We start from the raw sequence: 12034 nt of genomic DNA, 5'->3' as shown, positions 1-12034 counted from the left end.
ATTTAAATTAAGCAAGTTGATACTCCTCAAAGTAAATACATTTTTCAACTTACTTTTTCGACACGTTGTATAAGATATCTAAATTTTCATGACTTTAGCATCAAATATGGCTCATGCCTGGTATGAATTTCGACTTACTGCAGTTTAAACTTTCTTTAAAAGTAGTTTTTTAATTTGCACTACATTCTTACAAAATCTCCATTATTTCAAGATCCTTAAGATTTAGAATAGGTCAACCTTAATCAAATTTATATTTTTCTCAAAGAATCTAAAATGATACTAATATATTGGGTGTTGCTTTAAAGAAAACAAAACTTTGGTATTTTTCACTTATTTACAACCCCCCGTATAAAAAGAAAATAATTTTAAAACATACCTGTACTTGAGTTCTACAGGGTGGCGCACTTCACCTCCTGTCTCCTATAGCTCGGTTATCATTGACAGTAGGATTTCGATATTTTGTATACTTTACCTGTGTCTTAGGACGTACTCCAGGAAAATATCTCTAATTATACAGGGTGTCTCAAAAAAGTGTGACGATACGGAACTTTTTTTTTAATGGAACACCCTATTTTTTTTTCACATTTAAATGCTTTCTATGATTGTCTACATATTTCTAAAATTTTTATGAATTGCAGAAAGTTACAAGACCTTCCATAGTCGTCTTAATTTGTGTCTTCAACAGAACGGAGGACATTTCGAACACATACTTTAGATGTGTAATGGTTGTAAGATAATTGTAATTATAAAATAAGTCCTATAAATAATTCGTTTGTCATAGCAACCGTAGTTTTTTAATCAATTTAATTACTATTGGAATGGTTTTCCGCGAACAACTCTCGAAGTGTTAAGAATTGCGACAGATACGTAATTCGAAAAATGTTTGTTTTTGAATTCTGCATCGAACTAAATTAAAATATACGGGGGTCCCAATTTAAAATAAGAAAAATAAAACACTTTGAAGTTTGAAAAATGTGACGCTAAATTTTGGAGACCCTGTACAATATCGATCATCGAAACTTTTTTAATAAAACTATTAAACCATGCTTAATAAGCATCTTGAGTAGTTTCTTTACATAGACAGTATCTCTATTTTTTATTATTTTTTCAAGCTAGAGGCGCAAATGCAATTTTTTTCAGTTTTTAATTTTTTTCGCCGGTATTATTTAACCGATCTCAACAAAATTTTAGGAATATGTAGATAATCATAGAAAGCATTTAAATGTGAAAAAATAGGGTGTTCCATTAAAAAAAAAAGTTCGGTATCGTCACACTTTTTTGGGACATCCTGTATAATTAGAAATATTTTCCTGGAGTACGTCCTAAGACACAGGTAAAGTATACAAAATATCGAAATCCTACTGTCAATGATAACCGAGCTATAGGAGACGGGAGGTGAAGTGCGCCACCCTGTATACAACGCAAAAAAATCAAAATGTTAAATACTTTAGCCGCGATATGCTATGTAGCATGGTGTGAATATCCCTGCATACAGGGTGTCTTTAAAAGGTCTGTACAAAATTCTATCACAGATTTCTGAGGCGAAAACAGGACCAATTATAATAATAATCAAAACAGTCTCTTCTTAAGCAATGTCAATTATTTTCGATTTTTGCAGAAATGTATTCCTTATTTCAGGACAAGGGAAGTGCATGTTAGAGTGGACGCCTGTTATTTCACTTTAGCTTTCCTCTTTTCCTACTTCCGTGCTTTTGACCGTATATAAAATTGGAGTTGAACTTACACGTGCAGAGAAATTCAAGTGCCACTCTCAATGGCATTTTTCCATTTATTATGACCTTCGTCGAACCGTTCAAAATTTAGAAAAAATGCATGCAGGTTACGAAACGAAAGGTAACGAGACATGAAGCATCTGTGTTCCATATATTGCAACGCCAGGGCGATCCGGTCAAAAACACCACATACGTACGTTAAAGAGAAATCGAACGAGCACCTGTTACAGGTGCAAGAATTGGGGTAAATCCATTCGAAATTTGCATCTGCCCCGATGGCACAAGCCGCTCGTTGTGCAAAACCGGGTGTGTTTATGCACGCGTACCAGTAATTTACGTGACAGTTGTTTATACCATACCCGTCGCCGTTCCTCGTATGCCATTATCGCTCAAAAACTCAGCATGCGATTGCCCTTTTCAAATGGTGTGTTACATAACAAGAGTCGCAAGACGCGTGTAGTGAGCAGCGGAAAAAGTAACACATCACTCAATAAGCCTTCAATCGAACTAAAATGAACATTTTTTTTTTAATTCGACTTTATTCTTCTACATATTCTCCTTCGAGAATTGTACGTTCGTTCCATCGGTTCTTTAACTTTCAAATGCCTTTTTCGTTGAACGATTTGTCTTTGCACTCAAAACAGGCCTCAGTTTCGGCAATAGCTTTGAGCCAAGTTCCTTTCCCTGGACCACCTTTTTGATGTCTGCAAAAAGCCAGTAGTCGCCAGGGGCCAGATCTGGAGAGTACGGTGGGCGAAGAAGCGTCATTCGTTCAATTGCTTGCTCTTACGCACGCTCAAATTTTCGTGTAAAATTGTAAACGCACCACCTTCTGATATTTTTAAGGTGGCAGCTATCTCACGCAACTTCACCTTATTTTTTTCAGAACTATTTTGCGGACTTTTTCATGTGTTCTGGAAGAACTGCCGATTTTGTACGACCGCGTTTAAATTCCGCATACCAGTAAATAATAGTTGATTTCCCGGTGCAGAGTCTTCATAATGCTTTTCAGGCCCCTGTTTGGCTCCAACAGTATTTTTCCCCATTAAAAAACAATGTTTAATCAACACACGAAATTCTTTTCTTTCCACTGAGAATCGCAAAACTGGGACCACTAAAACCACTGTAACTTGTAAATCAATTGTCAAAATGTAATGAAATTTTAATACGTTTCATTTGAAAGTTAGCACTATCCAGAAATCATGCGGGTCTGTGAATAGTGCTGCCAATATGTGTCAGACTGAAGACTTATTGAGTGATGTGGTAATGCCGCCCTTGAAGCGAGTCATGCCCAGGCTTTGACCGCGGCAGTTTAAACAGGAAAGATTACCAATGCCAGGCCAAGGAAGCACTTACTTGCAATTACGTCTCAAACAAATGGAAAACTAATATTATGTGAATTTTCCTGTAACTTTAACTGCGACTCCAAGGACTTCGCGTAGAGGCGGTTTTAACGTGCGGTTTTTACGAGCGCTCCGAACGCGAAATCCTCTATTTTTATTTCTGGCAGGCGATAAAACTTACATCATGGACGATATGATGGGCGACAACGGAATATGATTAAATTTAAATTTTATGGCCCTTAAATCCAGAAAAGCAGTGTCTAAAGGGCGGACGCTACATAGAAACAGGCACGTTGTAAGGTCTTTCCCAAGGACCATACGTGGGAGCTACGGTTCTAATAACAAATTCCCGACCATTACAAAACTCGATGGTTGTCGAAAAGAAGGTCGGAATCATTATTTTCTCGCATACAATTCCTTCAATTTTTTTGTATCAAATCGTTTTAATTCGAGACCTACGCGCCAACATAGGTAATTTGTTTCCATTTTAACTACTGTTATTTCAAAGACTGCTCACTTCCATTTACCGATTTACGTATTCGTACGCACAGGTAAATGGCAATTATCCTGACTTGATTGATACACGAACTGGAGCATGAGCGACACACTATTAGCTAATATCTTGGAATGGACCTTCGAACCGACTTTTACCGCCGCAACTTGCAAAAATGCACAGCCTTAATTTCGCTCACCTGAAGGCGAGAAAAATGTGGGGAGAACGCAGGAAATCGGCCTTCAACAAATAATCGTAGTCATAAACTAGAAGGTCTTCAAACGAAATTAGTGGCTTTGTGAAGAAAGGACATACGGGGGATACGAAACTAAGGGTTTTATCTGCAGGGAGTCCCCACCGCCGAGGTGCAAACTGTCTGTTAAAATTCGACGAAATGAGATTTTATGGCGATGCTCGGCGTCTTTGAATGCAGCGTCGCGTTGTTCGCAAAAAATCCCAGAGTTTCCCCGTGCCAAGAAAACCTTATCAATTTTTCATAGCAAAGGTTAATTCCTAAGGGGTTGCCAACTCACTTTTTTTACCGAAAAAAAAACATTATCGACACTTTTATTGGTTTGGTCCTTTCTATACTCTCTACGGCCCTATGTCGCTCATATTGTGGAAAATAGTATTGAACGGGCATATAATGAAGGCCATCATCCCCCATAAACGTGTCCGTCACGAGCGAAGCAAGTGGCGCAATGCTTCTGAAGGGATGACGGTCCTCATTACATGCGAGTAGGATACCATACTTTGTCCACTGCAAATCGAAAGCTTTCAATAAATTCTAATTTAATACTATTCACCGCAATCACTTCTAATTTGTTTTCGCTCGCGTTTCCCCCACAGTCGTAAAATAACTTCTTTTTTAGAATACAAACTTCGGTTTAAATGAGAAGTTTATACCAGTTTTTGGTTGGAATATAATTGTGATCTACCGTACGGCTCTAAATTGACCCCCCCCCCCCCCCCCTTATCCCTTCCACTGTTAACTTTTTTACAAATTATTATTTAAAAAATATTCAAAAGTAGTATTAACTGAGCAAAAAATACTGTATTTTGACATTTGTTTATTTTTCTAAAAGTTGTTTACGTTACCGGTAGGGCAAATAGCCGATTTTTTAAAACTAAAACATGGGTCGAGTGACATCTTGAATTAGAGATATTTCAAAACTACATTTAATGGTGTGATGCGATTTGAAACCGATCGATTACCTTTTGAGAAAAAGAGCCATAAATAGAAATAAATATAAATATGAAAGATGCAATACAAATTCAGTTTCATACCATAAATAACGAAAAAATTTTGTTTTTTAAGAGGAAATTTATTAAATTTATTAAATTGCAGTAAGATCTCACGACGTTTTTCGTCCTTAGTGATACTTTAAGCTGTGGCAAGGAATTTTTTCTCTGCCTGGACACAAACAGCTCTGAGATTGAATCAATGAACTCGTCACGCATCAGAAATTTCCAATCTACAATCTAAAATCTACAGCATTAAATTAACTATTTAATAGTTGCAGAAACGTTTTTAAATAATTAGGGCACTAATCGACATTTTAGATGATTGCGATTTTCACCTTGAAATACACTCACTCACAAGGTTCTGTGGCACTAATGAAGATACGACGATTAATGCCTAAAACAAATAACGAGTGCTTGATTAATAAATGTATAAAGTTTTGCTTTGATAAGGGCGAGCCTTGAAGTAGAATGTAAACATAGGAAGTAGAAAGAACAATAAGATATAGTTAGTAGAGATGCGGATAAATTGTTGACCCAATTTTTAGGCTGTATTGTGAACTTGACCTTATTTCCATTTTTTTGGGTCACGATAAAGGTGCGTGTTTAATTTAGACGACCCTCACTTAGATGTCCTTTCTGTGAGTTAAGCAATATATACTTTCATGTTATTAATGTTGAATTCCATATATCATTGATAGATAGATATTTGGACAGACAGATCGTTTGTTTAAGCTTTCATCTTAATGTAGAGAGAGTCAAGCTCAAAAAGATGTAGCTACATTTCTATATGTAACATTTACCAAAATAGACATATGGACAGCACACAACATTACAATGCAAAACGATACAAACTAACAAGAAAATTCATCGATTCAAATCACTCGGATCCCACGATCAATATATATACAGGGTGACCCATTTCACATGTGTTACAACGGAATTTTGGGAACTGTTAAAGATGTATGGCGTTTACATTAGGAAAACGTTGCACTTCAAATATGTTTAAACTAAGTTCTATCTGTTTTATTTCGGTTCGGCTAAGTAGGTACAAGGTAAAAACAAAAAAATGCTATTTTTGAAAAACCACAAACATATTTTTTATAACACAGATGTGATGATCTCATATCCGTGTCGGAATTCGTGTTCCTAGCAGTTTCGAAGATTTTGATAAGATCCACATGTACCCAACTGATTATTAAATAGGACATCATGTATATGTATGTTAAATCATTCAATCCATAAAAAAGATGAAGTTTTTCAAGGGGGACAACTAAAGGTTTTGGTGTGATGTCAATGATTTTGGTGTGAACGAGGTGATGCTTTCAATATGAAGCCACTCTTCATCCAAGGTATCCCAGGAACACGTACCAGGAATTTTAAAAAACACAAAGTTCTTTCTTCAGAAGTCAAGAAGAAATTCAAAAGTGGTTGTTAATTTCGCAAGAAACAGCGGCGTATAACTTCTTGAAAACAGACGCATAACATGGTGATAACGAGGATCATCTCAAAATTGAAAAATTCCATTTTTAGTTACGTCCATGCTGCGGTAAATGAACGATTTTTATTTTTTCTAATCTTATTGGGGCTCTCACCAGCACTTCCTTCACAGACTTTCTCTTCTACAAAAACTGCCCTGTTTGGCGTCAGATACTTCGTTTTTTATGCAGTTACTACGAATTTTTATTTAAATTTTGCATACGTTTAGTACGGAATTGGACAAAAAAGTAAAAAAAGCTCTTCCGGTACCGGGAATCGAACCCGAGCCTCCTGGGTGAGAGCCAGGTATCCTAGCCACTAGACCATACCGGATCTTAAACGGGTTTTCGCTCATGTCATATAAATACGCGTGTCTTGGAGGAAATATTAAGTTTTTTCATATTAATATACTTTAGAACAATGCAATAACGAGTTACTTGCCCCTAAAATTTTATAAAACAAAAAAACTCCATTTATTGTAATTATAAAGGTGGCGAAGTATCACCTAAAGTGGTCAATTTTATATCGCCCTTTTTCTAGTTCCGCTCTGACCTGTTGGCTTCAGTGGGACATTATATTGACTTCGTCTGTTGCACGACAAGACAATGACTGTTACCACACGAGCATAAACTTCGATATGGTCTGGTGGCTAAAACACTTGGCTTTCATCCCGAATGCCGTTCTGCCATCTAGCAGGATGGACACACATTCTTGACCTCCCAAAAACCAAATTATCGAACAACTTTTGGGCGTCGCTACCTCAATCTCGTGGGGCCTCTCTCATAAACATTGACCCTGAACCTATCGTGACTAAAAATCGTCTTCTCCCAAGACAAAAACTAACAAATAAAAGACCACCAGGAAATGGACAAAATCTGGTCGGAAGCCGCCGATAATAATACCGGGTAAACTCACCCAACATAAACAAGCAATCGAGATACTAAGGCTTATCGCAAAAAGGGGATTTACGCTGAAATATACCAAATACTTGATGTTGTATGCACAGTATGCCCTATGGATTAACCAAATCATTAACAGCAAAAAGCACTCACATGTACGCTCTTCGGGGATTGGAGAGTAAATTCGTTACTGAAGAAATCAAAAAAGAACAGACGGACAAATAACGAGCGGCACTGGCAATTACCACGCACCAGTCTATTTCGTATGTACAGGGTGATACAAATTCGAGACGCATCATTGGGATCTCGGGAACTATAAGAGATACAAGGTCGCTTAAATTGGGATAAGTTGCACCGTTTAGTTCCCAAAAAAATGTCACTTCGTCTCGGGAAAAATCCCTAATGCTTTCGGAGACACTCCGAAAAAAATAAAAATGTTGCTATATCATTTTGATTTTTTCCTGACTTTGCTTAAAGAGATATTTCAAAACAAATGTCACTTCATTATTAGAGCTTTTTTCAAGACCCCTTAGCATAATTTGTGTTTATTTACCAAAAATTCAAACTCTTGAATTATTGTCGTTCTATTTTAAATAATCTAATTAGATCTCTAAATTAAACCATTTTTAATATCACTTTTAAAGTGTTTCATTCTTGCAAACGTCGCTCTAAAGGTAATTGAGCATTTCTATTACGAGAAGAGGTTTTTATCATATCACGCTTTTCAAATGATAAGAATTTTTTATTTCACTTTAATAATAATTAATATCAACTTTATAATTTACTGAATAGATTTGACAATTGTTTACTTATTCAAAAAAAAAAGCAGAACTAACTCAATCCATCGTCACCTGTTTGTCCGGATATGAGTTTTTAATACTCACAAGTCTTATCTATTTGTTATACTTTATAAAATCATATTTGTGTTATCTATGTCATATATTAAATTGAACATAATTGAAATAATTGAAAACATCTATTATGCGAGCAGAAGAAACAGCAACGAAGACAAATCTATACCATACGTGGGAGAGTGATAGAAGTATTTTTAAGAGGGTATTTTTCTGATACCTTCTACTTTTTTTGGTGGTTGTAATGCGTCGTTGCTCTTAGGAGAGCAGAAGGTAATAAAAGACAAAATAAAAAATCCAGGTCTGTATTTAAGAACATTAAGTTCAAAAACGAAACGTCGGATTTCAAATTTCACAACGCCATCTTGTAGGGACGAAAAAAAGGTAATACTAAAGTGACAGTTGTTTTTAAATATCTCTTCAAAAAGTCGGAAAAAAAGAAAAATTATATAGCAACATTTGGGTTTTCTCTGCATATCTCCGGAAGTGGTAGGAATTTTCCCGAGTTCGAAGTAACATTTTCTTGGGCGCTAAATTGTGCCACATTGCTCCAGTTTAAGCGACTTGCATTTCTCATAGTTTGCGAGATCCCAATGATATGCCTCGAATTTGGACCACCCTGTATAGGATTAGTCCGTATATTTAGGCAGCGTCTAAAAACTTTAAATACAAAAGTTGTAGAGTTTATTCTAAACGTCAGAAAAAGTTCCGAAACACAACAGATAAATATTGCAAAATTACAAAAGGACACAAAGCCTACAATTTTTGCATTTAAAATTGTTCTTTTTTTATAATTTAAAGTAGCAGGCGCTGTCTAAATACATGGACCAACCCTGTACATATATCACTTGAATTTAACCCACTTGAAATTTAAAAATGGAGGTTCTGATTGATGAATTGACATGGGTTTAGGTCAATTTTTTTATTATTTTGGCTCCAGTAATATCTCCTTAAATTTGCGCCATATGCTTAGGAAACACACTATAGAATGCGGGTGTGCATGGAAGCGTAACTTTCATTCAAAGAAAATAACATTATAATGTGAATGTAAGAAAAAACTATGAAGGATGGTCTCGCGTTATTGCAATTGATCGTAAAGAAAGTCATAAAAAAGTTACGTTAGCGATTTTACCAGTAAATATGGACTTCATAAGAATGCTTTGTGATGTTTCATTGAGTAACCTATTTGAATGTAGTATAGATAAGGAGGAAGTCACCGCACGTGGACTCAGTATTTGCTTTTGTGCCGATTCTCAAGATACAATAATTATTGCGAAGGCCAACCTCCAATGCCAATCATCCTACTTTGTCTGTGTCACACAAGGGCATTTCTTGTTAGAGACAAAAGAGGCCGAGTGGGACGTCGATTCGTGAACTTAAAGAAGAACCGAACGTTTTGGCATGACAGTTTTCGAAGTTTCAAGAACTTTTCTTCGTAGTCCTCCTTGCATCTCAAAAGTATGGCGATAAACATGATTATTGATGCAGCCACAAACAAAAAAATCTAACGGGGTCATTTCCGGAGAACAGGCTGGCCAAGGGTATTCTGAGCGGGTGCTTGTCTAACTTTCAGGAAATCCATGTGGTGGATATTGTTGAACAAGTCTTGCATTATGTGTGAATGCGTCATTTTGTTCAAATCGAGTGAAAGTGAAACGGTTATAATAGAAAGTATTCGGTTGCAACTATTCCATCCCACATCTTTTCGAAAGATTTGGCTTGAAAAACCAATGAAGCGTCGCCCTCATTTTTCCCTTTTTATCGCTAATTTTCAGCGGGAAATAATAATCTCGATGGAGCAGAAGCCTGAACTGGCGCAAGATATAATTTTTATCGAGACGCAAATTTCCTTCTGGGTACATGAATGTTATCACTGCACTCTCGTACGTGAAGCTCACTTTCACAGGTTACACGTTACCCTTGTGAAAATGAGTTTCACATAAGAGAAAGACATGGAAAATGTAGGTGCTACAACGAAGATGCGCACAGGACTGAAAAAATTCATCAATCAAATTTAAAAGATGTCCCCTAAGCCACCCCTTCTTTAGCTTCCAGTCACGTTAAGTTTCCGACAGACAAGTTGTTCCTATTTTAGCATGTAGTGGTTTCAGAATCGACTCCCAAGCAATTCCTTAGGTTGGTCCGTTGGGCTTTGTCCCGATTAGCCAAAGAAAAGAAATCGCGAGGGTCGGATGCCCTTGAGCATCCCCAAGGCCGAGTCCTGCACCAGAAGAAGGGTGAACAACCGAAACGACGATGCACTTCAGACTGCAGCAGCGTCTGGGACTGCCGCCCGTCGGCCTTTATGAAATGCTTGTCTTGGACCAGTAAAAAGGGGGCCATTTTCCTGCATCTCTCAATTCATTTGTCGTTTTTCGCACGAGGAATAAAAATATCAACATTCGAGAATAAATAAAGTCTGAGACGCATAAATTCGGAGTCTCAGCGTTGATCTTGAACTTTTTGCGGTATTTAACTCATCACGAATCGCCAAGTTCAAAATTAAAAGTTTGGCTGCGTTTTGCAGTGCGTTGACCCAGGTTAAGCCTGAAAGAAATGTCCCGGATAAAGTTACAAATTCCCCTTGGATGATCGTCTGGCAATTTAAAAACGCCCACGTTTGTTGTTTCAAAGATTACTGAGCGACTAATTTGCGCTGGATTGAAATATTTAGCTGCTGTCCGACATGGTGGACAAGCAGTGATTTATTGGGACTTCAGAAGATCGGGATTATAGTGATTGTTATTCAGTGGCGATCCACGAGTAAAGTAACAAAAATTCTACGTAATTTGTCGTTTAAATTGCTTTTAAAGCATCTTCAGTCCAGGTTAGTTTAAGTTAGTTCAGGCTAACTTTCCCTTGAGTGTAGGGAGTTCGAGCAATTGAGAGACGACTGCCGGGAGGGATCCTCGGGAGAGTTTGAGAAGGAATATGTGGGTGTTCTGTTGGAGAGCGAGAGGGAGTGGAAGAGGGTGTTGAGTGTGACCGGTGAGATTATGTGGAGAAAGATCGCGGAGGAAAACAGACAGAAGGCGGGGGCACGGCAAGAGTAGCGGGAGTCATCCCCCTCCCATCGCTCCCAGAAGTAATGCCTAGCAGCACTCCCAGGAAGAATAAAGGGTGAAGATGAGAGGTATCTAGTGGATAGGAGTACTTCTCTCAGATGAATCCCACATAGCCCGGCTGACAGGTCACCAAGCTTGGTGCCTGTGAAAGTTTTCCTCCTCTAAAAAAAGGCGAACTTTTCCTAAACTATCTTCATTAAACAAATAAATAGTTCACCTTCGTGCTTCAAAAACCCAATATGCAAAAGTAAATTCTCATAAAGGTTAGGGAGCAATGGGGTAGCAGAAGTGAGAAAAGAATTGATAATACCTGGAAAACTGTTACAGATACGCGATTTTTCGCGGAATCCCTTTTGATGTCGAAAAGTTCAGAGCTTCAGAATTCGTAAATATATTGAAGTTTATCGGTATTGGTAAAGAAAAAACAGATATTTTCAATGAATTTATCGTATCCGGAAACATCCTTATTTATTCCATGTTTACAGTATTCAAGGAATTCAAGGAATTACTTCGACGCTCCCTAGAATGAAAACAACCAAATTTTGCACGGGGAATCGCTCTATTCTTTTACCCTCCATCCTTGTTTCGGGGACACTTCGTATAAAAAATTAGTTCACTATTTCCTTTTGATCAGTTTTGCTTAATATATGTACATATATAATTCCTGTACCTGTCTCGTTAGCGGTTTTCCAACTATTTATTAATTAAATTTCTTATTTTTATTTGTTAAAAATATGGTCCTGATAAAATTTCTGTTATAACGTGATTTGAATTCACAAAAAGCAAAAATTTCGGGAGTTGTTTTGGAAAAATCAGCGAATGTATCTCATGTAGAAAAAGTGCATCAAAATTAATGCTTTTACGGTAAAAGAAAATTAAATTTCCTTTAAAACGATGTAACATGTTTCCATACTTTTCTTTTGTAGACG

At 37.0% G+C, this 12034-nt stretch overlaps 1 protein-coding gene and 1 non-coding gene across 2 annotated transcripts in view; both read right to left on the bottom strand.

Annotated features, from left to right (window-relative positions):
* Window positions 1-12034, bottom strand: part of Ifrd1 (Interferon-related developmental regulator 1) — a 176433-nt gene that overhangs the window by 45651 nt on the left and 118748 nt on the right. The window lies entirely within an intron of this gene.
* On the bottom strand, window positions 6552-6623 carry TRNAE-CUC (transfer RNA glutamic acid (anticodon CUC)). Its single transcript has one exon. It is a non-coding gene; the product is annotated as a tRNA-Glu (tRNA).

Source organism: Euwallacea similis, chromosome 24, assembly GCF_039881205.1.
Source record: "Euwallacea similis isolate ESF13 chromosome 24, ESF131.1, whole genome shotgun sequence".
NCBI lineage: Eukaryota > Metazoa > Arthropoda > Insecta > Coleoptera > Curculionidae > Euwallacea > Euwallacea similis.
Note: the sequence above shows the minus strand (reverse complement) of the source record. Positions and strands in the feature narration are given on the sequence as shown.